Source organism: Cnephaeus nilssonii (genome assembly GCF_951640355.1).
Source record: "Cnephaeus nilssonii genome assembly, chromosome: 3".
Classification (NCBI taxonomy): Eukaryota; Metazoa; Chordata; class Mammalia; order Chiroptera; family Vespertilionidae; genus Cnephaeus; species Cnephaeus nilssonii.
In genome coordinates this window covers 63,445,835-63,473,434 of record NC_137074.1, presented here as the reverse complement: position 1 = coordinate 63,473,434, position 27,600 = coordinate 63,445,835, and the positions used below count along the sequence as shown (strand labels likewise).

The 27,600-nt window shown below is 39.0% G+C and overlaps 1 protein-coding gene across 12 annotated transcripts in view; it reads right to left on the bottom strand.

The window, feature by feature from the left end:
• The window catches only part of ZBTB20 (zinc finger and BTB domain containing 20), an 899,572-nt gene that overhangs the window by 842,084 nt on the left and 29,888 nt on the right, over positions 1 to 27,600 (bottom strand). For 8 of the 12 annotated variants that reach the window (XM_079767035.1, XM_079767014.1, XM_079767034.1 and 5 more), the window contains exon 1: positions 8,231 to 8,438. The exons of 3 other annotated variants lie outside the window; for them this stretch is intronic. The gene's annotated coding sequence lies outside the window, so the exon portion shown is untranslated. Of the gene's footprint in view, positions 1 to 7,319; positions 7,575 to 8,230; positions 8,439 to 27,600 lie in introns of those variants that run through there. One more of the 12 variants, XM_079767033.1, reaches the window with a different exon arrangement.

Sequence of the window (27,600 nt, the reverse complement as noted above, 5' to 3'; positions counted from 1 at the left end):
TTAAAAGCAACCCTTTTATCAAACCATCCACAGGCAAATGTGTCACTCTGTCTGACAAACGCGAATTTTGGGGGCACTGCATTCATTGAATCATTAAATAGACCCAATAATACATTGTGACATCTACTTAGGTCGAAGACAACCACCACCAAATAATTAAATTACGCGTTGCTTTCTCAGATCACCTAGCTTCCCTTCGTCCTTCCATCATTACCAACCTACATGTTTCTTCATATAGGCAGAAAATGATTTACAGGTAGAAAATGCAAGCAGAATTAACTACCTATATGACTATTTGAAATAAAATCACACATTCTTGAAAATAAAAGAAAATCTAATAAGGAACTTTCCCCTTCATTTATAGGCAAGGAAACTGAGGCTGGAGAGATTATGATTTATTCAAAATCGTATAGTCAGTTAAGACTAAAAACCAAGTCTCAGTACTTAAGCACTTTAAATCCCTTTTAGCATTAATTAATGCCGCCTGCTCTCCAAAGGAGTACTTCAGTGTTTTTTGTTTGTTTTGTTTTTTCTTACCACACCATAGGGTTTCTCTTAACATACTAGAGAAATAATTATTTTCAAAAACTTTTATGCACATTTTTCATGCTAAGTTGATAAGAATGAAACTACTGTATATAAATCCTAGCATATCTTCATATTTATGGCCATATTCTGAGCCTGTTATAAACTAACAAATTATTCACATTCATCAACATTCTTTTTTTTTTTTAACTAACAAATTATTCACATTCATCAACATTTAGAAAGCAAAGCAGCAGTGGGCAAAGTAAGGTGTAGAATGTGCTGGTCAAAACCACTATACAAAAATGGTTTCAGAAAACCATTTTTTAAAAAGAAAACTGAATCCATTTGGACTGAGGAAGTTTAGAATTGTTTGTTTTATATAAAAGGTATTTTTACTTTAAGAGAGGAAACACACACAAACTGATTCAGTCAATCATTTCATCTGGTTTAATTAAACTAATGATGCTGTTTCGTGACATGCCTTGGGACTGCCTTGTTGGGAAGGCATCTTATCAAAACAAATAAAATCTGCATTAGAAATATGAGATGTTAGGACTTCCTCTTCTATTTTCTTTTGGTGGCACCATTGGAATCTGTCTTGGAGTGAAGAAGAAATTTAGGCAGGCATAGGGAGAAGATAATGCTGTGTCAAAAAGGTCAATTGACTTTTATTGAGGGTTGAGGAAAGTCTTTTTCTTTTATTATACTTATAAATTTTGAAGTTTCAAAAGCACCCACCCCTTCCACCCTCAGCTTTATTTATATTTTCATCTCCATTTGCTTCTCAATCATCTCTATTCTTCTCCCCTCTAGACATGAGGTGAGGGAATAAAAGATCATTGTTGATTTGAGGAACTATAAAAAGTAAGAATTATTCCAGTTCTTTTTGCCCAGCCCAAAGCCTGGGCATGGGTGTAAATAAACAAGAATATGGATACATTAGTAAATATGTGCAGAACCAAAGTTCATTTACTGGGCCAAAATGAATTTTAGTATGTCCAGATTTAAAAAAAAAAAGAAAAGAAAGAAATAGAAATAGAAAGAAAACCAACAACAAAAAGAAAACCAACAGCATAAAGCCACCCTTGAGATTATATTTGCCTAGTTCATCCTATATAATAAAAGGCTAATATGAAAATAGATCAAACAGCGGAATGACCAATTGCTATGACGCGCACTGACCACCAGTAGCTATCATGCTCCATGAAGGAGTTGCCCCCTGGTGGTCAGTGAGCTCCCACAGGGGGAGCTCTGCTCAGCCAGAAGCCAGGCTCAAGGCTGGCAAGCGCAGTGGTGGTGGCGGGAGCTTCTCCCGCTTCCGCAGTAGAACTAAGAATGTCCAACCAATGGCTTAGGCCTGCCTAAGCCGTCAGTCACACATCCCCCAAGGGCTCCTGGACTGCAAGAGGGCACAGGCCAGGGTGAGGGACTCCCCTTAGTGCACATATTTCATGCACCGGGCTTCTAGTATTTAAATAATAACAGAGAGGACCATATTCTCACTGTTTAAATGTCTTGGGTCTAAATAAGGGATGTTGTTTGTTTATAATGATAGAAGTACAATTATTTTATATATATATATATATATATATATATATATATATATATATATATCCTATCTAATAAAGAGGGAATATGCTAATTGACCCTCACACCATCACAAAGATGGCAGCACCCACAGCCAATAGGAGGGAATATGCTAATTGACTGCCCTGCCCTCAAAGATGGCAGCGCCCATAGCCAATAAGAAGGGAATACGCTAATTGACTGCCCCGTCCTCAAAGATGGTGGTGCCCACAGCTAATAAGGAGGGAATATGCTAATTGACCGCCACGCCCTCAAAGATGGCGGCACCCACAGCCACAAGATGGCAGCGTCCAGTCCCCTCAGCCCTGCTGGAGTGGCAGACACATAGCAAGGCCAAACCCACCCACTCCGCGCGCCTGCCTCCAGAGTCCCCCAGTCCCCTCAGCCCCCCAGCTGCCCAGGGCCCGCCGGAGGCGCAGGCAAGCCTTGGATGGCGGCTGCCCAGCCGACGCCCAAAGCACAGGCAAGCCTCAGATGTCATCTTCCCAGCCACCCAGGGCTGGCCCGAGGTACAGGCAAGCCTCGGATGGCAGCTGCCCAGCTGTCCAGGGCCACCTGAGGCTCAGGTAACCAGGGCCGGCCAAGGCTTGTGCTACCGGCAGTGGCAGCAGCAGAGGTGTGATGGGGCGTCGCCTTGCCCTGATCGCCAGGTCACCTCCCACCCCTGAGGGCTCCTGGACTGTGAGAGGGGGCAGGCCGGGCTGAGGGACCCCCCTCCAGTGTATGAATTTTCATGCAATGGGCCTCTAGTGTGTGTGTGTATTTGTGTGTATATACATATACACACACACACACACACACCTACCAGAAAGATTACATAGCCTAAAGCACTGATAGCTTTCTACTAGTAATAGTTTTTTTTAATAACTTTTAATTTGGTACCTGAGCAAACTGACAATATTACCTTATTTTCTCCCAGTTGCATTTCATTTACTGAAAAAAATCTCATACTATAAAAGGAATTTGCCAACAACAAATCACAATTTGATTACAAAACTAATTCAGAGAATATTTCTTAAAGAAAAGGTAAAAATAGCAAATACCCAGGCTCATTTAGTAAAATCAAATTAAAGCCTTCTAAAGATTAGAAATATATAAAATTTAGTTTAAATTCAAACATGGTTTTTAAAAAAGTTTAGATTAAGAATTTCCAAATAACTAAATAAAACTATTATGTATGAGTTGTAATTATTGCCAATTTTAGTTTCAATTTATTGAACATCTTTTTAAGTTGCAAAAACCTCAAACTTTATTATGTAGTTTTATATTTATTAAATGTGAATCCTTACATTAGTTATTTAATATGAAAAGTTTTCAAATAAATTCCTAATATTCTAAATGCATACTGTATAATATTTATGTTAAATTCCTACCTTGAGACACAGAAGTATTCAGTGCCAAAATGACTTTTAATGTCAAGAAGGTAAACACATTATTATATAATTACCACCCTCTCCAACAAGGTTTCAAAGGTGAGATTGAATATTAAGAAATTAATAACAATATCTTCATTTCCCAACTGGTAACTACATGGGTTAACTAACGCAACTCTTGCTCCTTATCTCAGTATTCTCACTTGGAAGTCAGTAGCTGACTTTTCCTAAGTTAAAGCAGTTATATAAGGTTTACATTGGTTAACTGAACTACAAAACACCCCAGGCTGAAGTTTCAGTTGAGTGTCAGAAGATTCCAGAAAGACAAGCACCATGTCCTCAAGCTGATTACTTTCAAGTGAACTGTGGAATCACCAAAAGGTTTGATCTTGGAGTAGAAGAGAGGTTATGAAGCCAAAGTTGAGCATAATTTTTCCACAGTTTAGTGCAGAAATAGCATGCTACTTATTCATTACTACAGTTATACAGCTAGAGCGTCAGAAAAGCCCTTTTTCTTATAGGCCCTTGAAAGTTGTTTCCAACATCTGCTGTAGTGCTTACATATACATGATAGTAATAATAGATGGCATTATTTCTTTCCACAGCCTCAGAAGTTTGCCTATGTTGAAATTACAAGTAAAAGAGCACAAGAAATATGTATTTGAATACATTAAAATGATGTCATCAATGTTTTCTGATGATTAAATATATAGTATCTATTTACAGGAAAACATACGAATTCAGGCATTCCCTAGAATTTCTAGGATATAGATATATTTCTTGGGGTTTTGGCAGAGAATTAAATGGATTTTGCCAGTTATTTGACATTGGCTATAATCCCTAAGGATTCTACAAATAGCTAGAAAATACTTAAGCAATGCAAATGCATGAAACATGGGTTTTCAAGAAAATTACAAGTTTCAAGTTTTGCCAAATGCCCAAGAATCCTATATGTGATTTAAAAGTTTACAACAAAGAATCAAATGACCAATACTGACACTAGTAGCATTGTAAATAATATCTAGTACTTGTATAATATAACCACTGGCTTATACAATATGAAAAAAATAATTTAAAATGGTTGTTTTCTAATTTAATAATAACTCCTGCATATATGACTGTTTATTATCCTTGATGCAGGATGTACTATGTCAGTAATATTTGATTTCTATAATTTTCTTGCAATAGTTACACAGCCGTACAAATGAAAATATTTAGATTTTATTTTTTGTGTTATGTGACTTTTCATGCTAATTAGATCCTCACTAATTAAGGAACTTAGGATAGGCATACTATTTTGCTTCTTTTGTAGAAGTTCAGTAAAGTATATTTTCCACTGAAATATGTAATTTGTTAAAATATATTTATAACGTGGCCTCCAAGACTAGTCAGGTCTAATATTCATTACTAACTTTTAGACCTGAACAGGCCACCTTTGGGACTGAAGAAGAATGGAACTAGCGGCATTCAAAGAATGTCAACATCAGTCCTTTCTTTGCCAGAAAGGATCACTCACTAGTTAGCAGTATCAGCCAGATGCTGCTCCCATATACCTTGCCAGACCCTGGAGCAACACATTTGCTCAGAGTCTGAACCTGTCCTCCAATGTGGCAGCATGACGAGCCCGCTACTGAGGCTGGGCAAGTCCATAAACACGTCCACTGATAATTTCTATATTTATAGAAGGCCAGAACATGTGTAGATAATCACACAATTAGATATTTATTAAGTGCCAGCTTTTATGAATATAGGAATTTGTTCATTAGCACAAGGACTAATCATTAAAATTCAAAAATAGATAAACAGGGATGCCATTTATTTGTTCACATTTCAGGGAAAAGTATGCAGCTGCTATCCTTTTGATGAATGGCTTCTGGAAAAAAATGTGAAAAAGAAAAATATTCATAAGTTTTGAAATCTTAATGAGTAAAATCCAAGAAATTACTATATGGTCTTTATATTAAAAATAATCATAGTGATTCTCCCCTTAGTTTAAAAAAAAAAAAGTTTAAACCAGCAATATACTTAGCATTTGAATTGTACTGTCTTGCATTCTACTGTTTTGGTCCTTCTAGAGGAGCCAACGCAGATTTTCATCAAGATAGGAGTTAAAAAGCACACACACGTCATTCAATACCAAATTGTTTTAGCTACAGGGCATGGAAGAGCATGAAATAACTGCTTTAGAGCACTTCCTCATGTGGGTGTGTTAGATAACTGTCTGCTCCAACATTAAAATGAAACATACTGTGATCGGACCAAGACTTCAGAGTTCTCAACAGGCAGATCTCATGTGCTGATAGGAAGAGCCCACCGTAACCAGCAAGGCTGGTTAATGAATTTTTCTGGCATTCTATAGCCCTCCTATGACTCAAGCCTTTCAGCTTTCCAAACCCCTCCCTATACAGCAGAGCACACTGGTTTTAAGTTTACTTACACACATTTTACAATGTCCTGCTGTATTTAGATTGTGACAGTCCTTCCCAGAAAATGCTGAGATTATTTTTCCTACTAAAAATATTTTAGATCTACTGAAGGCTGAGTTATAATTCAGAAGAAAACAAACATATACACATTCTAAAAATCAAGCCAACCATAAAAATCATTAAAATTTAACTTTCTTTTATATTCTTTTTAGAAGGCTGAAAGAAATTTTCATCTTCCCTTAAAAGCCTCTCCATTTAAGGGAAGGCTAAATTATATGCTTAATATGAAAAATTTTAAATGTCATATCTGAAAAAATATCTGTGATTCCTTGCTCCATACATGTATGAGAATATTATACATAAGGGCACATATAAGCACACAGATATCTCCACATTTACATATGTACAGAAAAAGAGAATTATTGATCAAGAGACATATGAAAATTTCCTTTTGAAAAAAGGCATAGAATTTTAGATAGTATTCATATGTTAATGTAGAAAATGACAGGTGCATGACATTTGCACACTTTTGACATATTAGTTTTAAAACAAAATTTTGGATCAAGAATCTGAAATAAAGAAAATTATATATGAAACACAATACACTGTGTACCCCCTATTAACATACACTTTCAACTGACTCCCCCCAAAAGTTCTCCTTTAAGAAAAAAGTCTCTGACAGGACCTGAGTATACATGCTATTTGTACTACTCTTGGTCAAAGCTGGCCTTTCCAGCTTAGAAGACAGTTTAGGCAATATAAGCAAATTAAAAGTCTCTGAATAAATTTTTTTTAAAAAAAGTGAAAAAAGACTTTTAACAGCAAAAGTTCACCACCCACTTGGAGTAATGGATTTTTAATAAACATTTTACTATGTTTGAACATTGAGAATGTGTTTGGAAATCTGCTCTGGTGTCCCAGGTGGGTTAAGAATATTGCTTTATGGACTTCTTTGTGTTGTCAGAGAGGCCTAATGGAATTAAAAAAAAAAAAAAAGTCTGCCACTTCTATTAAATAAATAATGTATTATGAAAAAGGTGATTGTTATTATCAAAGATCTCGATAGATCAGCATCCTTTTCTATCGTTGCACATATATATGCTGAAAATATTTCTGTATCTTACTAGCTGACTTAATATTTCTCGAATGAATAGCAGTTTACTTTTGAACAAATCAGAATAAAACTCAACTGATAAGTCCATTTCAAATGGACCTATTTAACTACTCTTGAATTTCGAAGAACTCTGTTCTAGGAAAACTCTTCAACAATGTCAGCTAGTTGTGAAATGCAACTTTTCCCACCATAAAAAAATAAAAAAATATAAAGGGGGAAAATACCTCAAAACTATGTTTGAAATAACAAATACATTATTTATAGTCTCCAAAATGTTAAAAGAATACTTACAGTTGTTGCACAAGATGGCCTGATACACTCCATAGTTTCCACTTTGTAAAAAATGGCCAGCCCCCCATTCCTCCCTCCCCAAGCATAAATAAACAGTAACATACTAAAAGGAACTGTCCTAGGATAAAAACTGCTTGTTAAGAAAGTTTGCATTCTTACTAACCACAGCAATATCCCTATAAAAGTCCATCTGCAAAATAAAAGTTACAAAACAGAGTACCTTATTCCTTTCAAAATACATCCCCCAGATGTAATACAGAAGAGTGTGTGATGATAAAAATAACTACTAGATTCTCACTCACCCTCGGTGACTCCCCTCATCTTATGGCCAATGCCATCAAATAAATATGCTGGGCAAAAAGTCTTCAACCTGCTTCAAGGATTTAAACTGTAAATATGGACTTTAAACTTCAATGTAAAACAAAGAACAAGAGTCTCACTTTGGTAATACCCACACTGGCACTACAGCTAAAACTCACTGGCACATAACTAACAAAACCCAATTAGCAATAAATAAGGACAACATGATATATAGACAGACAGATGGAAGTGCATAAACAGACAAGAAAAGCAAAGAGACTAACAAACATACGGAGGGGTCTGTTTTAAGAGTGAAAGATACTGATTTATTTGGTACTTTAGTGAGAAAAATAGGTTTGTTTGTAATTATTCTTAAAGTAATTAAACTGAATCACAAGGGCACACCCTTAAATAAGTAGGAGGAAAATTAGCAAAGGGTAGGCCTCCTATAGATGTTCCAAATTTTAAGGTAGCAACAGCTCTGTCAAACTTAAATCTGGATATTAAAATCCAAGGGAGAAAGAATAAAAGCACTGGGGGCTAAAGGAGATGATAGGTAGAGGGGGGAATTGAGGAAGCAGGATTTTTTTTATGAAAGTTGTCTGCCCTACCTTCTTCCCCAGCGCTGAGTTTCTCTTCTCATAATCGGTGTCTCCCTGGAAGTACAGTGTGAGTGGTAATGACTGCCTGCCTCCCTAATGAGTCCATTTTCCTGCTCTTGATGTTGTGTATATACACACACTGCAACCTACCTTACAAACCACAGAGACGGGAAGAGAAAGAGAGCAAGAGAGGGAGGGAGAGGGGGGTCAGTGAGGGAGAGAGAGACAGAGACAGAGCAAGCGAGTGAGAAAGAGAGAGAGAGAGGGGGGAGAGAGAGAGAAAGAAAAACAGAAAGAAACAGAGAGAAAGGCACAGACAAAGCCCTCCTACCAGACAGCAGACAGCCTTCCTTCCCCTATCCAGCAAAATGCAACTCGTCTAATGCAGCAACAGGTCCAGTATTGCCAGACTAACAGAGTGAAAAAAGGTATATTCTGTATATCATTACAGCTTGCAAATAAACAGTTTAAGAGCAGCTGGCTCCACCTTCTTTATTTATGCCCCATTATGAGGAATGTATTGTTTCAGTTCTGGCACACAGTACATGTAATTATCATAAATATATTTTTGCATATTAGCAGGAAATAGTGAAATGCACAGTTTATTTGTGCAATCTTTTCAATTTATTCTTTTAATGTGAGAAGAGTGTCAACAAATCTGCTCTGACAAAAGCCTAGTAATGATTTTAAAGTCAGAGCAGTCAAAGGAGGCTCTGAAAGAAACAGATTCCATACAATAGGAAAACTGATCTCAGACAAAACTGATAACTGCAAAGAAGAAATCAATGCTCAGTAAATAAGTCAAGACCATATGCAATATTGCAGATAAATACAGAATTAAGTTTAATTAAATACCTAATAGACTAGTACTTTAGAAGAAGGCAGACTGGATTCTTATTTGGAGCACCTATCTGTACAAACATCACAATGCAATGTACTTTGTGAACAGGTGCAATATATATAGTACATAGTGTTATAACAACAGAAATAAATCCCATAAGGAGCTTCCCTCACAAACAGGACAAGACTTAATAGAATATGGGTCTGAACCATAACATAAATCCCTTGTTCTTTTATCAGGAAGGAAAAATAAAAATAACCAAAACCATTCTTAAAAGGGAAAAGGGTGTTTTTCTTTGCCTGATAACTCTAACCAATTTTATTCATATGCTAGAATCAAAATAATGATGGCATTACACTCCTCACTCCATCACGTGCTCCTCACCCCCTTTCCCCACTCCCAGGTGCATTTTCTCCCATAAGTGATCTATTTGCAGCCATGGAATTACAAATATCAGAAAATGGAATTTGTTTTATGCCCTTCCCCGTGTCCCCCACTATTCTGAGACTAGACTTTGCTTGTTTACCTAGACAGCACCTTCCTTAAAATATTTCTATGCAGTTTGGCTGTGAGCCACTTAGATGGGACTTAGAAACATTACAATAGAGGTTAAATATTCTTTTAAAAAGTTAAAAAATATGAGTGGATCTAACCTACTCAAACCCTGCATTTGGGCATTAATAATTAATTGTATATTAAGTATATTAATTGTAAAATCACCCTTTTATATTGTTTAGTGGTTTACCATGCTTCAAAATTAGAATGTGTTCCTTTGCATAAACAAAACTACTTTACTATATAAGCATCAATTCCTTCGTTTAAAAGTATGTTTTCAGTTAATAAAGTAAATAACTTAATTATTTCAATATATAAATTACATATCTTCACTTAATTCACAAAAAAGTATCTAGAACGTCAGTGAAATCTTGGGTCATGTTCAGAACAAAGATCAATTTTGTTTTAGCTATTTTAAGAGTAGATAATGTATAGCACAGAAATTAGAGGGCAGTGGCCAGCCAAACATTATGCAAACTGTCCTGGGAAAACTCAGTCAATAAATCAAGAGTCCAGCCCTGGCAAGTGTGGCTCAGTTGGTTGAGCATCAGCCCATGCACTGAGAGGTTGCTGGTTCGATTCCCAGTCAGAGCACATGCCCAGGTTGTGGGCTCAATCCCCAGTAGAGGGTGTCCAAGGGGCAGCCCATAGATGTTTCTCTCGCCTCCCTTTGTCCCTCTCTAAAATCAATAAAAACATTAAAAAAAAAAAAAGGAAAGAAACCAAGAGTCCAGACCCTCCACTCTCGTAAACCACCAATTCTAATTACCTGGTGCTGCAGTTGTGTTTTCCCCTCTCCAGGTACAGACACATAGGAAAGATATAACTGACCCTTACTTTTGGTCATGTCTTTAAAAAAACACCTTTCTAAAATACAATCAGTGTGACTAAGGTACCAGCAGGCATCTTGCCCCTTTACTGCTTAGCCTGGCAGTTCTGGTTTTCTATTATTCCCCTACTGTTTCTCTGAAGCTTTATTAAAATGTATGAAGAAAATGCCACTTATAAAAGAATACAAGCATGGTTCACTGGTTGACTGTCGACCTATGAAACAAGAAGTCACACTTTGATTCCCGGTCAGGGCATATGCCCAGGTTGCGGGCTCGATACCCAGTGTGGAGTGTGCTGGAGGCAGCCAGTCAATGATTCTCTCTCATCATTGATGTTTCTCTTTCTCTCTCCCTCTCCCTTCCTCTCTAAAAACAATGAAAACATTTAAAAAAAAAAAAAAGAACACAAGTCTCACAGTTTGACAGACTGATTCAAATTAGATATTCAAATAAGTATGCCATAACTTCTTAAAATAAGGTTCTTGGTAGTTTTATTTTATTTTAACACAAGGAGAATAAGACAGTATTTTATTTTTACCAGCAGGAGCCAAAAAGGAATGTAAAGGACCATGAGGCTAGTCACCTTTTCTAAAGAACTAGGTAGTGGAAAAACGCACAACATCTCAACACTTTCTCCATATCTGCACACTCTAATAGATTCCAAGCACAGTAAGTGGCACATTCTTAGTACTTTCTGGAGTTCAAGATACATTCTCCCTGCTGGGACAGAAGACCCAGGTATTGAATTACCACAGCACCATGTGAAATCATTATCTTAGTTGACTATCAGATTCTGAAACTTACAAAGTTATTGAATTGTTTAGTACATTGATATGCCATGAAGAAATTTCACGCTGTAGAAAAATCAATCCTAAAGTGAAAGTTAAAAACTGTTTTTGTTCTCAGCATTGCCATGAGTAGTCTGCATGCCCTGGGCTAGGCATGTAACCGTCCTCAGCTTCGATTTCTTTATATTAAAAAAAAAAAATTTAACGGAATTGAACTGGATAAAAGTAATTATTATGATAGCTAGTGCTTAGGTGCTTACCATGTTCCAGGTACTCTTCTAAGTACTTTCCATTTATTAACTCATTAAATCCTAATAATAGCCTTATAAGGTAGATTATTTTTGTTGCATTTCCCAGGTAACAGAGAGGTTAAGATTTGCCTAAGCTCACACAGTATAGCAGTAATAGGATTTGAACCCACCTGTCTGGTTTAGAGCTCATGTACTTAATCCCTTTGTCATACCATCTCCCAATATCTAATAATAACTAAGGCCCCATCTAGCCATAAGATTATGTAGATATGAGTCAAATCCAACATATCCTAATGATTCCTCACCCTACCTTAATTACTAATACAGCATAGTGTACATTTTCCCTTATAAATTTACTAGAGGCCCAGTGCACGAAATTCGTACACGGGGGTAGTAGGGGTGTCCCTCATCCCAGCCTGCACCCTCTCCAATCTGGGACCCCTCGAGGGATGTCCAACTGCCCGTCTGCAGTCAGACATCCCTCTCACAATCCAGGACTGCTGACTCCCAACTGCTCGCCTGCCTGCCTTCCTGATTGCCCCTAACTGCTTCTGCCTGCCAGCCTGATCACCACCTAACCACTCCCCTGCCAGCCTGATTGATGCCTAACTACTCCCCTGCCAGCCTGTTTGCCCCTAACTGCCCTCCCCTACAGGCCTGGTCACCCCTAAGTGCCCTCCCCTGCAGACCTGGTCCAACCCAACTGCTCTCCCCTGCAGGCCTGATCACCCCTAACTGCCCTCCCCTGCAGGCTTGATCGCCCACAACTGCCCTACCTTGCAGGCCTGGTCCCTCCCAACTGCCCTCCCCTGCTGGCCATCTTGTGTCCACATGGGGGCAGCCATCTTTGACCACAGGGGGGCAGCCATCTTGTGTGTTGAAGTGATGGTCAATTTGCATATTACTTTTATTAGATAGGGTACCCAGAGCTTTCAATACATTTGCTTTGAGTCTAGCAACAATATTTAAAAGTTTACATTATACATTTAATCACTTTTCTTTATTACCAAATATCTACAAGTATGTGCTTCCATTTGCTTGAACTGGAAAATAACCTATAATCAATAAAGTAATCAATGTATGAAGCCTACTTGCATTATATATAGTTCCCACAGATTCTTCTTCTGAATGCTGTGTTAAGGGAAAAAACACACACCTCTATGTAGTTTTTTAAAGTTTCTTAGTTCAAGTACAATAGCTAATACTAATGCAAATAATTATTAAAGAACTAAATAAATATTAAATAAAATACAATAAAAATGTCTTGTTTCCCATAGCCTGAAACAGGAATAGAGAAAGCAAGGATTCAATTATAAATTATTTGTAAGAGATGCTGAATAATACCATCATGTGATTTTATACAGTTGGTTTTAACTTTGAACTAATAGTTGTATTTTGAAGATTTTGATAGATTCATTCTATAAGAAAGACTTTACCCTTGTTCTGATCGCTGTGCATTAACTACTAGTAAACACACATTGCATGCCCATTATGTGCATGCCCATTTCACTTTAGAGTGAAAGTGAAGATAAAATGTGTGATGTACTTTCTGCTTTTGGAAACTTCACAGGCTGCTGGGGGACAGACATGTAAATATTAGTGCAAGCAAATATTCTTGCCACTACATAATGTGATATCCCATGTAATGCAGTGCCTTCAACTTTGTGCTCTTCCCTCAAAAAGCTAAAAATAAAATTCAACAAAGAAAATATAAATACCTAATTTTAAAATATGTCTTATGAAATAGGTGTGTGTGTTTTTGCTCACATGCATTCATTCCTGGAGCAGGGGGAAGGTACTGAAGTTAGATTCTCCCATAAATTGTTATTCTCTAACAGTTTATAGACCCCTTAAATACATTTTATCCATAGTCCACAGGTGCCTAGTAAAGTGTCTTCTACAAGTACACAGTACTTAAATGAGTGAAGAAATCAGTGATAGCTACTGCCCTGGAGCATAAAATTTCATTAATTTTAAGAGTTACAATGTACTGTACTTTGATCAGAGATTGTTGTCTTGGCAAATAAGTACTTCCAAAAGTACTTAACAGGTAAGACTTTTTTAACTTTTTAAAGGAAAGAATGTCAACTAATTGTTAGAAGTATTTACCACTGTCCCAAGTATACTTTTGCTACATCCTTTATCAGGTATTATTAATGTTTTTATATTACGTGAGGCTGAACAGGAAAACATGTTGAGATAGTTTAAGACTGTTCACAAGAACATTCACAAAAGGTATTTATATTGCCCAGATTTAAAAGGAGTAAAAATAAGAGTATGTTGCAATGATGGACAGAACAAAAGTTTTTAGCTCTAGTAAATCAGTGGAAAAGCAATCTGGTATTAGTGGAACAAAATGAATAAGTGCTCATAAATTACTGGCTTTGTCATTGAGGCCACGATTATAAAGTCAATTTTATGTGGCCTAATTTATATATACTAGAGGCTCAGTGCACAAAATTTGCACAAGGGGTTGGAGGTGGTGTGTGTCCCTCAGCCCAGCCTGCACCCTCTCCAATCTGGGACCCCTCGAGGGATGTCCGACTGCCCGTTTAGGCCCGATCTGGGATCGGGCCTAAACGAGCAGTCGGACATCCCTCTCACAATCCAGGACTGCTGGCTCCCAACCACTCACCTGCCTGCCTGCCTGATTGCCCTTAACCGCTTCTGCCTGCCAGCCTGATCACCCCCTAACCACACCCCTGCCAGCCTGATCGATGCCTAACTGCTCCCCTGCCGGCCGATTGCCCCTAACTGTCCTCCTCTGCAGGCCTGGTTGCCCCCAACTGCCCTCCCCTGCTGGCCCGGTAACACCTAACTGCTCTCCCTTGCCAGCCTGGTCACCCATAACTGCCCTCCCCTGCCAGGCTGGTTGCCCCCAACTGCTCTCCCCTGCAGGCCTGATCACCCCCAACTGCTGTCCCCTGCCGGCCCGGTAACCCCTAACTGCCCTCCCCTGCTGGCCCGGTCCCCCCCCCAACTGCCCTCCCCTGCTGGCCTGGTTCCTCCCAACTGCCCTTCCCTGCAGGCTGGGTCCCCCCCAACTGCCCTCTCCTGGAGGCCTGGGTCCCCCCCAACTGACTTCCCCTGCAGGCCTGGTCCCCACAACTGCCCTCCCCTGCAGGCCTGGTCCCCCCACAACTGCTCACCCCTGCAGGCCTGGTCACTCCCAACTGCCCTCCCCTGCAGGCCCGGTCACCCCTAATTGCCCACCCCTGCCGGCCCGGTCGCCCCTAACTGCTCTCCCCTGCTGGCCTGGTCGCCCCCAACTGCCTTCCCCTGCAGGCCTTGCCCCCCCCCCACAGCCCTCCCCTGCAGGCCTGGTACCCCCCCCCCCAACTGCTCTCCCCTGCAGGCCTGGTTCCCCCCCAACTGCCCTCCCCTGCAGGCATGGTCCCCCCCAACTGCCCTCCTCTGCCAGCCAACTTGTGGCGGCCATCTTGTGTCACATAGGGGTGGCCATCTTTGACCACATGGGGGCAGCCATCTTGTGTGTTGGAGTGACAGTCAATTTGCATATCACTTCTTTATTATATAGGCTAAAAGGCTAATATGCAAAGTGTCCCCTTGGGAGTTCAACCAGGAGACCAGGAGTCCGATCGCTAGCTATGACATACGCTGACCACCAGGGGGCAGCGTGGAACGAAGGACGGCCCTGGTTGGCAGCCGGAAGGGCCCAATCAGCCCTGATTGCTGGCCAGGCCTAGGGACCCTACCCATGCATGAATTTTATGCACCGGGCCTCTAGTTAGATAATAATCCCTAATCTTGGTCATCTGTTTTAAAATTGTATCTCCTCAGACCCTCCAAAACTAAAAGTATAGATAAATGGTAGTTTTCTAACAGTAGGCTAGTAATATGATCCTTATGTGGGAAGAGATGCATGTCTAATTTCAAATCTAGTCAACAAATATCTGAGTTTAAGATAAAAACAAAGTATTACATGTAAACTACATCACTGGGAGTACATCTACTATGCTTTTTGCAGTGCTGTAGACATTTTTCCTTTCTCCACTGGGCTGAGGAAGAGGCTTTACTTATTAAGCTTTGTCAACCCAATACCTGGCAAAACACCTGAAATACAGTTGAAGCTCCATAAAGTTTTCTTGAATGAATGAGTGACACAGAACAAATGAACAAAGCAACAATACCTGGTATTTATAAATCTTGGTTAATTAAAAACGTTAATTTGAATTCTAAGGATGATATGAACAACCTGTACATAGCATTTAAAAATATGCTAGATAACATAGAAAACATTCTTACTTTTAGATCTTGTGGGGGGGGAAAATGGCTATAGTAGGGGGGAAAAGTAATACTCTTCAAATTTTCTGTGTATTTGAAAAATGCCATAATAAAATTTGAGTAAAACTGCCCTATGGATAGAATTTTAATTCACATTATCTCTAAGAAAATTCAGCTTGCTTTTACATTTTATTTACCCATTATTTCTGCACATCTACAATGTTAAGTATGCAAGTAAGTACTAGTATGAAGTTGGCCTTAGTATTCCTCATAGGAATGGAAGCATCTCCTTTGAGAACACCTAGGTAAGCTATTTGGGGTCAGGGAGTGTGTCTTGAATAATTCTTCTTGTGGGGTTAAAGTGAACTGCATAAGAAGTAACAATTTGAAGGAAGGGAAGCATAGAGATTAAAGGAAATGAGAGGAGAATGATAGGAAAGAAAGATGGACAGTGAGAAATTCCCAATGTCAAGATGGCCAAAAGATTTTTTTAAAGTGATGCCTAATATTAAATTTAAGAAGTTTACATTTTGCAATGCAAATATTCTACTCTCCAAACCTTGTGGATAGCTTGATATATTCTACAACCTTGCTTAGTAATGTAATGAGAATAAAAAATGAAGGTACTGCCATACTATCACACATTTGTAAACATAGAAACTCCCTGAGAAAATACTCCAGGAGTTCCAAGAAGTAACCAGTGGCACTGTGAAGAGTGACCAGTAAATGGCTAATAGTGAATAATAAAAAGTCAAAAGTGTGTTTAGTGTGAAATCACTCAGATATTATTACGAGTCAATCACCTTTCCCCACAAATATATGGGAAAAATATGGCCAAGTGAAGAAAAGGCATAGAAATTACTGTCTGAATTACAAGATTATGGTTATTGTTGTTACTATCCCTATAAACTGATCTTCAATGATATATCATAAGAAATTTAGGGGGTGGAAGTACTTTCATGACACAATCAAAAAATCTTGAACTAAAGGATTAAAAAACATAAAAGTATCATTTGTAATAATGCTTTAAGATAATGTTAGACATATACTACATGAACTCTTCCAGCTCCCTGCTCAATCCTCTCTGCTAAACAATCTAAGACAATGTGTGCTAGCAACTGTCTTTAAAGTTTCAATACTGACACAATAATTTATTCATATGTATAGGTTATATTAAATTTTGTAAAATAAACAGAAACTACAGTGTATAATATAGGAAAGTTAAAAGCCTCACAGAAGATATAAGAGAGGCATCTTAATTGTAGCTGTTGTCTGTCCAGCAGATTGGTGAGATCCTCCATGGTGACTACATGGAAAAGCTGTCATCAATTCTTCCAATCTACAAAAGCTGTCAGGAATTGTGTGTAGTGCTACATAGACTATCTCATTTGATCTTTCCAAGAGCATTATTTAAAAGGTAGTGCTTTCATTTATAAATAAGAAAACTAAGGTCCAAAGTCACATAACTAAGACATGGTAGTGGTCAGGCCTAAATTCAACCCAAATGAAATTGCAAGGTATTAAGGGAGGGGCTTGACAAAATTACTCCAAAGATGTTCTAGAATAAACAACTGGTAACAATAGGGAGAAATTTTGGAAGAAGACTAATAATGGGGAACAGGTTTGAAAGCATTCCCCAAATAATTGCAATACTTATTATGTAAACATAATATATATATAAAATATATATATATTTTTTTTAAATGTATATTGTGTCTCAAAGTAAAATTTAAAGAAAGGAGGATGAAGAAAAGCAGCATACAAATAAATAATTTTCAAAAGTGACAAAAGAAACATATCATGAAACAGTTTGATTCAAGGGTTGGAAACATTAATAACAATCTGTCCAGTAATTTTGAAGCCAGTTATTAATAATAGAGTCAGCAGGATAGCAGCTTGCTAATTCCTCTGAGGCAACAGGCCATTGGGATGATTCAAAATGGATAGAAAGAGTATATTTTAATTTTAAGAAAGTTCACTTAACCCCAATACATTATAGGGTCACAACCATAACCTTTCAAGTATACATGGTCATACCAATTTTTTAAAAAGAATCTATATAAAATTTTAATCTTCATTTCTACTAATAACAAATACAGAAAAACCTCTTTTATCAGATTACATACATTCACAATTTATAATGTATCAGATATGTTTTACAGGATTCTTATTAAATAGAAAATTTAAAATGAATTACATTAAATTAAATTTTATTTCAATAATTACATTGGGTATTTTAAAATTAACAAATAAACAAATTCAACTTCAGGGTGAATATCCATAAATTTGAACGTATCACTAATTACATAAGATGTCTACTCTACTTCAAACTGATGACATTTCACAAATGAAAATGTAATAACCAGTCCTTCCACAAGACAAAAATATGCTCTGAACATCATTTAACCTACGTAGAATATAAACATAAGTATTTTACCAGTTGAGGAAACACTTTTATTAATAATCAATAAGAGAAGAACACTGCCCATGATTAAATTTGTATTAATTATGAAAAGGGCTATTGAAGAAATAAATCATCATTGTGGATTTCATTTTATAAATATAATGGTCTTGGACTATAATACTATACACTTCTTATTTTGTCTTATCTAAAAGTCTGCAATTGAAATAAACTGCAAACAATTCAATAAAATTCATGATTTTGCCTAAAATCATTAAACTTCTCTACCTAAACTCCCTCTACCAATAAAACCACTTTGTTAAATATGCCATTCAATAATTAATTTGTGCTTTAGCAATTTAATCAGATGTTTAAAATGTTTACAATCCTAATATATAAAAAACCCTGGGTCCATCACATCGGCAACGACCAGAAGGCTTGACCAACCGGAAGTCAGTCCTGCAGTCAGCGCTGGGTTGCACTGCTAGAGGCACAGTAACCCAGCCCTGACAGCTGATGGGGCTGCGAATCAGGCCCAGAGAGAGGCCTGAAGAGAGAAGCAGGGTCTGATCCATAGCCTCTGTGGTAGCTGTTGATCAGCACTCACTTCTATCTTTCTTTCTGGGCCTGGTCATCAGCAGTGCCTCCATTTCTCTCCAGGCCTCCACCAGGGCTGCTGATCAGCTCTACCTTTCTGATCAGGCCCTGTTGATAGGCCCAGCGATGCTGACTGGCATAGAAACCGATCAATCAGAACCAAATCTGGGTCAACTGTGAGGAGCCAATGGCTGCCTAGGAGGCGGAGCTTTTGACACTGACTGGCATAGAAACCAACCAATCAGAACTAAATTGGCCGGCAGAGGATGGCAGTTGGGGGTGAGATCAGGCTGGCAGGGGAGAGCAATTGGTGGTGAGATCAGGCCAGCAAGGGAGGGCAGTTGAGGGCAACCAGAGCAGCAGGGGAGGGCAGGTGGGAGTGATCAAACTGGCAGGGAAGTGATTAGGGGGTGATCAGGGTGGCAGGGGAGCAGTTAGGGGCAATCAGGCAGGCAGGCAGGTGAGCGGTTAGGAGTCAGCAGTCCCGGATTGTGAGAAGGATGTCCGACTGCTGGTTTATCGGGCCTAAATCGGCAGTCAGACATCCCCCAAGGGGTCTCAGATTGGAGAGGGTGCAGGCTGGGCTGAGGGAACCCCCCCCCCCCAGTGCACAAATTTCATGCACCAGGCCTCTAGTAAAATAATAATATAAAATATTTTATATTACAAAATAAAATATTAGAGGTTATAAATAAAGCAAATTCTGAAGTTTTCCAGGGCTACATTTTCACTACTATTTTTTTTAAGTTAAATTAATAAATATCCTATCTAATAAAAGAGTAATATGCAAGTTGACCATCACTCCAACACACAAGATGGCTGCCCCCATGTGGACACAAGATGGCCACCACAAGATGGCCAGCAGGGGAGGGCAGTTGGAAGGGACCAGGCCTGCAAGGGAGGGAAGTTGGGGGCGATCAAGCCTGCAAGGGAGGGCAGTTAGGGGTGACCAGGCCGGCAGAGGAGGGAAGATGGGGGCGACCGGGCCTGCAGAGAAGGGCAGTTGGGGGGGGACCCAGGCCTACAGGGGAGAGCAGTTGGGGGGACCAGGCCTGCAGGGGAGGGCAGTTGGGGGTGACCAAGCCTGCAGGGGAGGGCAGTTAGGGGCAATCAGGCTGGCAGGGGAGTGGTTAGGGGGTGATCAGGCTGGCAGGCAGAAGAGGTTAAGGGCAATCAGGAAGGCAGGCAGGCGAGTGGTTGGGAGCCAGCAGTCCTGGATTGTGAGAGGGATGTCCGACTGCCCTCTAAACGGGCAGACATCCCTCAAGGGGTCCCAGATTGGAGAGGGTGCATGCTGGGCTGAGGGACACACCCCTCGTGCACGAATTTCATGCATCGGGCCGCTAGTATAGAAACAAATAATAAATCAGCACAGTTTTTAGGCAGTGATAATGGGCAAAATATTTATAGTTAATAAGGTATGGGCATAGAACAATAACAAATGTTAAAGTAACTAATTAAAGCAGATAGTGACTATAAATAAATATTACCAATGTGTGCTTCCTGAATAACAACTAGAATCTGACTGTAACAAGCTAATGAACTTTGAAGTTACACATAGTTTTACTATTGAGCTACTACCCTTGTACTCTAGAGCAATGGATTCTTCAAAATTTATACACCCAGCAGTGAAAATATTTTGAACTCTATGTATATCATTTGTCTGTGATTCTCAACTACATCCCACCCTTTCCAAGTTCTCTTCTGTGGTGGAACCTGAAAACTACATTTCCCAGATTGCTTTGTCAGAATGGAAAGCTCTGGCAGAAAATCAGAGAATTTTCCCCGGACACTAGAAATCTCAGCAATGGTGCTTCAGCAGCCTCTGTGACACAGAACTCGGGATCTGGCCCTCAGGACTGCTGACTGCAGCAATTGAACTGCAGTTGTAGAACAGCAGCAGCCATCACAGGTGACTGGAAGCTTTAGCAGCCTTGATTAAGTCCCACCAGCTTCAGTGGAACAGTAGACTCCTAGGTTCTTGGTGTCAGTAGGCATGCAGTCACCTGGATTCCTGAAAAGCAGTGGTAATGGTGATTCCAACAGCTACAGCTGCAGCAGAGCTCCAACTGCCTGAGCAGCACAGTGCTGTTGTAAGCTCTGTGTAACAAAACTTTCCCTTGCTTTCTACAGGTACTCATTGCTAAATAACAGTGCCACCTTTTATTCCTTCCACCAGATTTTCCAACACTTGTAACAAATTTTCCCTATTAAAGTCACTGTTTTGAATCATATCTGTTTTACTGACTGGGCACTGATTAATATAAGCATACAAATATATACATATAGTATATATAAATTATAGATGTATACTACTATATTATAAACACAGAATGAAGTAGCAGGTATTTTAAAGGATGAGATAGTCCTAGCTGGTTTGGCTCAGTGGATAGAGTGTTGGCCTGCAGACTGAAGAGTCCCCGGGTTCGATTCTGGTCAAGGGCATATGCCCGGATTGTGGGCTCGATCCCCAGTAGGGGTATGCAGGAGGCAGCCAATCAATGATTCTCTCTCATCATTGATATTTCTAGCTCTCTCGACCTCTCCCTTCCTCTGTGAAATCAATAAAAATATATTAAATAAAGGATGAGATAAATAATTAAACAATACTCAAATTTTAATTTTGTTGTATTTATCAACAACCAGAAAACATTTTTGCTCTTACTAAAAAAAAACAAAATATTTAGACAGAGTAATTTGATTAAATATTTGTCACTCTTCATATCTTCGTTCAGTTTTACACTTTGCAAAACAGTAATTTGAAATTTGATACTATGTTCAGGTTATTGTGATACTTAGCTATCCACGTTGCCATGGTGGGGGTGGAAGGGGGGCTTCATAAAGTAGTAGATCCAAATGTGATTATTAAATCACAATATTTAATTTTCATTCCTAACCACCAATTATGTAAAACATTTTGTTGAAATTTGGCTAGTAAGTTTCCTTCTTCCCAGATGTCAATCAGTCATTCTTTTTAACTAAGGTATTTTAGCATTTTTATTTTTCAACAATTTTTAAATTGATTTAAAGATTTCATTTAGAAGATTTTAAAACAAGTTATAAAATTTGGTTCCAGGTATTCAGGAACAGTTTTGTATAGTTTTTAAGTTATATAGAAACCAGAGTTTTACAATAACATTGGTTTTAGCAACAAAATTACATTATAATGAAAATAATTACAAGGAGGGGTGGGGGAAGAGGAGGAGGGTATAAGGAGGATAGAAAGTGATGGACAGAGACTTGACTTAGGGTGGTGAACACATACTACAGTGTACAGACGATGTGTTGTAGAATTGTGCACCTAAAACCTGTATAATTTTGTTAAACAATGTCATCACAATAAATCCATAAAAAGGAAAGAATAACATAAAAAAGAAAATAATTACAAACATTCATAACATAGGCTTTTCAAAAAGTAGTTACCTCTCATTCATTATAGGTATCATTACTTTTAAAAATAGAGATAAAGTGTTCATTTTTTTTGAAAATGCATAAATGTTATAGGGTATAGTAATGTCAGCCACCTGTCATCACTGAGGAGGGCAGTAAAACAGAATTCTTTGTCAGTGTGTAAAAGAAAATGCATGACTGCATAAATTTGATATTGCTTCTCAATAATCTGCCACTGACTAACCAGTGAACCTGATACAGGCAGTCCTCGACTTACGTCGGACTCGACTTACGTCGTTTCATGGTTACATCACCATCTCCCATTTACAGAATTTATAAAAAAAAAAAAAAAGTTCCATCATTTCGACATATGTACATATGTGCTTTATGTTTTTTATTGTTTATTTACCACAGTAAAAGTTAGGAATTGTTATCTTTCTTTTAAATTTTTTTTACTGTTTCACTTCATTACTGCTGTGTATGTGCTCCATGTGAGTGATGTAGGTGCTTATGTAGGTGGGTTCTGACTTACAGCGAAAATTGAGTTACGTCGCACCATGGAACACATCTCCAACGTAACCCTAGGACTGCCTGTATAATGCAAACAATATTCATGGCCACTATCCATCTTATTACAAAGTACTGTTCTTCCAATTTTTATTATTTTCTACCATTTAAAAGCTTTTATTTGAAAAACACAACCAATTAATCATATCAATGACATTCTACAGCACTTGTGTATACTTTTAACTTCAACTGATTTGTTAAAATAGCTTGCTTATAAATGACTAGAGGCCCAGTGCACAAATTTGGCCTGCGGGATTGGGCCAAAACTGGCTCTCCGACATCCCCCGAGGGGTCCCAGATTGTGACAGGGTGTAGGCCAGGCCAAGGGACCCCTCCAGTGCATGATCGGGGCTGGGGAGGGACGTGGGAGGTTGGCCAGCCGGGAGGGGCCGCAGGAGGGCTCCAGGGCATGTCCAGCCCGTCTCACTCAATCCCGATCGGCCAGACCCCAGCAGCAATATAACCTACCGTCAGAGCGTCTGCCCCCTGGTGGTCAGTGTACGTCATAGCAACTGGTCAACCAGTTGACTGACTGCCCCAGGTGGTCAGTGCGTGTCATAGCGAGCGGTTGAGCAGCCTTAGCATATCATTAGCATATTACACTTTGGTTGAATGGATGACTGGACACTTAGCATATTAGGCTTTTATTATATAGAATTAGTGAGTGAATTTCGTCTGTAAAATCAGCTCCTACCAAACCAATCACTCCAACACTCCAAAACTATGTTAACACTAGAGGCCCAGTGCATGAAACATGTGCACTCGGGGGGGGGTCCCTCAGCCCAGCCTGTGTCCTCTTGCAGTCCAGGACCCCTCGGGGGATGTCTGCCTGCCGGCTTAGGCCCACTCCCACCGGGGATCGGGCCTAAACCGGCAGTCAGACGTCCCTCTCACATTCCAGGAGGGCTCTCGCAGTCCAGGACCCCTCGCTCCTTACCACCGGCCTACAGTGGAGGCGGGAGAGGCTCCAGTCACTGATGCTACAGCCGTGAGCCCGGCTTCTGGCTGAGCAGTGCTTTCCCTGGGGAGCCACTCGGGGGCAGCTCATGTGTTGAGCGTCTGCCCCCTGGTGGTCAGTGTACATTATAGCAACTGGTCATTCCCCAGTTCTGTCGATTTGCATATTAGGGTTTTATTATATAGGATATTTTTTGTAGAAATGCATTGTTTTACTTAGAATTTTGATGCTTAGCTGGGTACCTTCTTCAGTAATTCTTTTAATGATTTGTAAAAATATAGTTCTTAACCCTTTGCACTCGCTTGCTTTTTTCTCAATTCCTTTATTCTACTCGGGATTTAATTTTTAAATACCCCAGGTTTTACAAAGCGCGGCAGTAGAATAAAAAACTGGAGTTTCTTTTCATACAAACTTATTTATTTGGATTTTTTTATATTTCAAATTATTGATACATTCAATACAATTCAACATACGAGCTGCTACCGATGCTAACCGTGTCGAGTCACACTCGACATCGAGTGCAAAAGGTTAACATTACTTAAATTAAACTTAACAAATACCATTGGCTGAAATATTACAAATATTGGTACTTTAACTATATAGTTTCAAACTGTATAATATGTTCAACTAATTATTTCTTTAAATATTCAGGACTGTTTTCTACAATCTTCTAGTAGCAATTGCTGACAAATAAATGTGCTAGTCTGTTACTATATTATTTTTCATGCATTACTTCAACCATTTTTGCTATTGAGGGAAGCACGGTGTTTCTAATGATACATGTGTTTGTCTTTTCCTATTCAGTTAAGAAAAATCCCCAAAATAATTTTAAACATTAACTTAATGACTTTGTAAAGTCTGGACTGAGAATCATGTGACATTAAACATTGCTTGCTTCATGACCTGGATATTTAAATTTTAATGTCTTACCAATGAGATGGCCTTCCACCATCTCATTTTCTATACTTCAAGGTACACCATACACTAAGGACGAGGTTCATCCTTAATGAGAATGAATATAAATCCATATTTCAAATAGACTTCTTGATCATTATTTTTGGTTCATTTATTGTCAAATATGATTAAATCAGCATTGCTTTTACTTTGTAATGTAGCTGACAAAGTGTTCATAATATGTATTAGAGAGATATATTCTTGTTCAAATGTGCATGGATTAGTATTATCTTTATTTTCTATTTTTTTAGTTGTCTATTTTCTATTTTTTTAGTTGTCTGTTTTCTAAGTGTTGGTTTAGTTAAAAGCAGATAATGTATTCTGTGACTTCTTATAACAAGGCACAGATAAAATTAATTACCTCCAAATCTTAAAAGAAACCAAGTCCCACTCTCGCCTCAAGATACTTTGTATAGCTCTAGCAGGTTTGCCTCAGTGGATAGAGCATCAGCATGTGAATTGAAGGGTCCCAGGTTTAGATCCACAGTAGAGAGCAAGCAGGAAGCAGTCGATCAATGATTCTCTCTCCTCATTGATGTTTCTATCTCTCTCCCCCTCTCCATTCTTCTCTGAAATCAATTTTAAAACAAAGTTGCTTTGTATAACTTACATTGCGTGTAAATAATACTTTGACATTTCCAACAACAATCTACATATTAAATTAGTCACCAAACGTTTCTTCAAAATAAAAAATATATATACAAAAGATTTGATATCTTCTCAAGCCCTAATACATCATCTTGTATATTTCCTAGAGTGCATGTGCACTACTTTTGAGACCACTGTTCTGCAGCATGGGCCATGGACTCAGATCTGAATGATACTTATTAGCAATGTATCCTTAAGCAAGTTATTTATCCAAGTCTCGTATACCTCATCTATAAAATGAGAATAAGAATAGCTATCTCATAGAGTTGTTTTGATGAATATATTAAATTGATAATAATAACAGATAATATTTGTTGAGTGCTTTCAAATTGTAAGGTACTATTCAAAGCATAGTAAATGTATTAATTTTTGGAGTATAATGTCTACAAATAATGAATACTCAATAAAAATTAGTTTCATTCCCAGGAAAGAGAAAGAGTAATTGTACAAAAACAGGAACATTTATTAGGGCAAATACAGTTGGTTGTTTACATGCCTATCTCTTCCAAGAAACTTCAAGGTTCCTGGAGGGAAAGTCATATTGTAGCCATCCCTGTATCTTAATAGAGTGCAAAGTACAATGCTTTGAATGTATTAAGTGCTGAATAATTAAATAAATGTTTTTTAATGAATGTACATAGGATGCCACCATAACTTCTGGCAACTCCATTATCAGCAGGAATAATCAATTAATTGCACAAGCATTGCAAAACATACTACTGTTTTTATACATATTCTAGTATACCTTTGCAGGAAGCATAACACTCTCCAGAGCTTTTGAAAATACAATAAGCTTGATTATTTGTACTAACAGATGGAAAATAAGGTATGGATAATCAAAAAATAATTTTTGTTTGGATTTTTAAATGTTTCATATTTATATGTGAGTATAGATATGCCTAATCCTACCTAATAATAGACAAATATGCAAATTGACCATACCTTTGCTATGCCCATGATTGGCCAGGAGGCGCAGGGGGGCGGGACTCGGGGTGGCGGGGGTAGATGATTGGGCCAGCGGGACGCTGAGCTGCGTCGCCAGCAGCGGCACGAGCTCAACATCTGCGCCATGGCTGTGCTGCGGCACAGAAGGGGCCTCTGGGGCAGCGAGCTGACTTCCCGCCACGCGGACCATCAAAAGCGGGACAGGCACTCAGCTCCCCCGCAATCGAAAGCAAAAGTGTGGGAGCTGGGTGCCTGTCCGCTCAGGCAGCAGGCCTTTCAGAAGCCTCCGCCACGCCGGAGGCTTCTGAAAGGCCTGGTGCACCAGCGATCAAAAGGAAAGCGTGGGAGCTGGGTGCCTGTCCACTCAGGCAGCAGGCCTTTCAGAAGCCTCCACGGCGCCGGAGGCTTCTGAAAGGCCTGGTGCACCAGCGGACAGGGACCCAGCTCCCCGCGATCAAAAACAAAAGCGTGGGAGCTGGGTGCCTGTCCACTCAGGCAGCAGGCCTTTCAGAATCCTCCACCACACCAGAGGCTTCTGAAAGGCCTGGTGCACCAGCGATTGAAAGGAAAGCGTGGGAGCTGGATGCCTTTCCACTCAGGCACCAAGCCTTTCAGAAGGCTCCGGCGCATGGTGCACCAGCGGGCAGGCACCCAGCTCCCCGTGATCGAAAGGGAAAGCGTGTAGGGGACTCTACACGTGCATGATTCAATCATGCACTGGGCCTCTAGTGTTCTGTAAAAGAGAATGCACTTCCAACAAAATAAGCTGCACTATGAAAAGCTGACTTAGAAATAAACTGAATGTAATTTAGTTTCTTAACTTCTCTGTGTAACATACTCAAACTATGTGGAATTTGCCTTTTTCCAGACCCTCCCCAAAGATAAGAAATGTTTAAATGTTGGTTTCTGTGGGGATATTTTCTGCATAAGGTAGGCAATTCTAATCAATGAATTTGAAATCATGATTGCCTACTAGTATTACAAAAAAATTAGTTGAAATCTATTATGATATATACCATTTGCTTCACTAAAATTAACAATTTTGAATTTTTTATGAAGTATTTTATTGATTTGTAAACTGCATTACAAACCATAAATGTTCTTCATGACTCTTTTTTCAGCTAAATGACCTGAGGTCATTTTTGATATACAATATGTAGTTACTTAATCACATCAGAAATCTCACAGTTTTCTAACCAACTCATACTGTTGTTAAAAAGGAAAATAAGCAAATCATTTTGAAATATTTAGAGACAGTAAAAGGAGGAATAATACATGTAAGGCATCACTGTATCTTAATGAGAACCTGAAAGATTAGCTTTTCATCTTACTCTCAATTATTCATGCACGGTACACTCCTTCTCTAGGTGGATGAGAAGCAGAATGTTTTGATAGAAAGAATATGGGCT